This window comes from Chaetura pelagica, unplaced genomic scaffold (assembly GCF_000747805.2).
Source record: "Chaetura pelagica isolate M959 unplaced genomic scaffold, ChaPel_1.0 scaffold65, whole genome shotgun sequence".
In the NCBI taxonomy this organism is placed as follows: Eukaryota; Metazoa; Chordata; class Aves; order Apodiformes; family Apodidae; genus Chaetura; species Chaetura pelagica.
The window spans coordinates 561,421-563,616 of record NW_009953386.1 but is presented as its reverse complement, the minus strand read 5'-3'; positions in this window follow the sequence as shown (position 1 = coordinate 563,616).

Here is a 2,196-nt window from a genome sequence, read left to right as displayed (position 1 = left end):
CCGCCGCCCCGGGAACTCCTTTCCCGCCGCCCGGGCACCGGCGCTGCCGCCTCGCGCCGCCAGGTGGCGCTGCCGCTCCGCGAAGCCCCTTCCCGGGGCGTCCCTGGGCGGGTGTTCCGGGTGTTGGGAATCACCTGTTCGCGGGAAGGGTTGTCGGGCGTTAGAACGGGCCGCCCGGGGCAGTAGGGAGTCACCATCCCAGGGAGGTGTTTGTCATATAAGAAGGATATAGCTGAGGCAGCAGCTTTCCCGGCCCTGTGCGTGTGCGGCACCGGGCACTGCAGGTCCCTGCTCTCCCGTTAGGGATCCTCCGTGCTCTGGGAATGGGAGTGAGACAGCCTTCTTTGCTGCTTGGCTGTTTCAATAAGGACAGGGAACTGCTCGAAAGAGTCCAGCGCAGAGCTACGAAGATGATTAAGGGAGTGGAACATCTCCCTGATGAGGAAAGGCTGAGGGAGCTGGGTCTCTTGAGCTTGGAGAAAAGGAGACTGAGGGGTGACCTCATCAATGTTTACAAATATGTAAGGGGTGAGTGTCAGGGGGACGGAGGTAGGCTTTTCTCAGTGATGACCAGTGATAGGACAAGGGGTAATGGGTGTAAATTGGAGCATAGGAGGTTCAAGGTGAATATCAGGAAGAACTTCTTTCCTGTGAGAGTGACAGAGCCCTGGGACAGGCTGCCCAGGGAGGTTGTGGAGTCTCCCTCACTGGAGACATTCAAACCCACCTGGACACGTTCCTGTGTGATGTGCGCTGGGTGACCCTGCTCTGGCAGGGGGGGTGGACTGGATGATCTTTGAGGTCCCTTCCAACTCCTAAGATTCTGTGATTCAGCGCTTCGTGATGTGGGTTAGTTAAGGACTGGTCAGCGTTCGGTTAACAGCGGGATGGTCTGGAAGGGCTTTTCCAGCCAGGGTGGTTCTGGGACGGTATGGTTTGCACTGCCTGCAGGGCAGCTGCCGTGTGGGCTGGGGTGGCCCGGGATCGAGAGGGCTTCGGAGGTGGCCTCTACAGGAACATTCAGGTCCTTGCTTTCCATTTTTAAAACGTGAGGTGGTCCCCCCAGCCCCAGCGGTTGCAGAGAGCAGCTGGGAGCCGTGACCCACCGCGGGGTGTTAAGGGTCCAGAAAGCAAAGCATAAAAACTCGCCCCCTCCTAACCAAAAACTTACACAGAGGTCTGTTTCTGTCATAGAATCACAGGGTAGTCTGTGTTGGAAGGGACCTTGAAGATCGTTTAGTTCCAACCCCTCTGTGTGGGCAGGGACACCTCCCAGGGGATCAGGCTGCTCAGGGGCTCATCCAGCCCTGCCTTGAACACTTCCAGGGAGGGGGCACCACAGCTTCCCTGGGAAACTTGTGCCAGGAGCTCACAGTAAAGAATTTCCTCCTAATATCTAATCTTAATCTATCCTCTTTCTGTTTAAAACTGTTAAATTAATCTCATTATTTAAGCATGTTCATGTAATTTTGAAGGCTGTGATTTTTTAACAGGTGGAAATGGGTGTCTGCTGGGATTTAAAAGTATGATAAAGGCTTCTCCCAAGGCTGAATCCACCAGCAAAGCAGGCCTGTACCTTTCCTACAATGGAATTTTGCACACTCTTCCAGCACTGATAGAAACAAGGTCACTCAGCCAGGTGGGCTCAGGTTTAGTCTGGTCTACCCAGCCCACCTGGCATCACTCCCCCTTTCAGTAGGCCAGGGAGAGAGGAGAAAGTCGGGGTGAACCGCATGAGCGAGCAAGCAGCGGGTTCTTCAGGGAGCTCTCAGTGAGCACAGATGGCTTTATTCCCCCCCTTGCCTCCCAGGGCCGCAGGGTGCCCGCAGCTATGCTGGTGTGGGGCTGAGGAGAGGTCTGCATGGCCCTGTGGGGCAGGCACGGGCCATTTGCATGACAATGGGGTGAGGGGCAGGTGAGGTGGAGTGGTGCTGATCTGCCTGCCTGGGCTGCTGGCAGCTGCGGTCCAGCAGTCATCCTCGCCTCCCCTATCAATATCCTTTCCCCTGAGCTGGAAGAACTGACGGATAATTTAGTCTTTATGCTAGTTTGGACTTCGTCTGATTACCAGCTGAGCCTGATTACACAGGCCTTGCCATCCCTTCAGGGAAATACCCCAGACAGCACGGAGGGGCTGCTGCTCCTCCTGCCAGTACTTCTCCTGCCCAGCCCTCCTGTTTCGTTGTGGATCGCAAG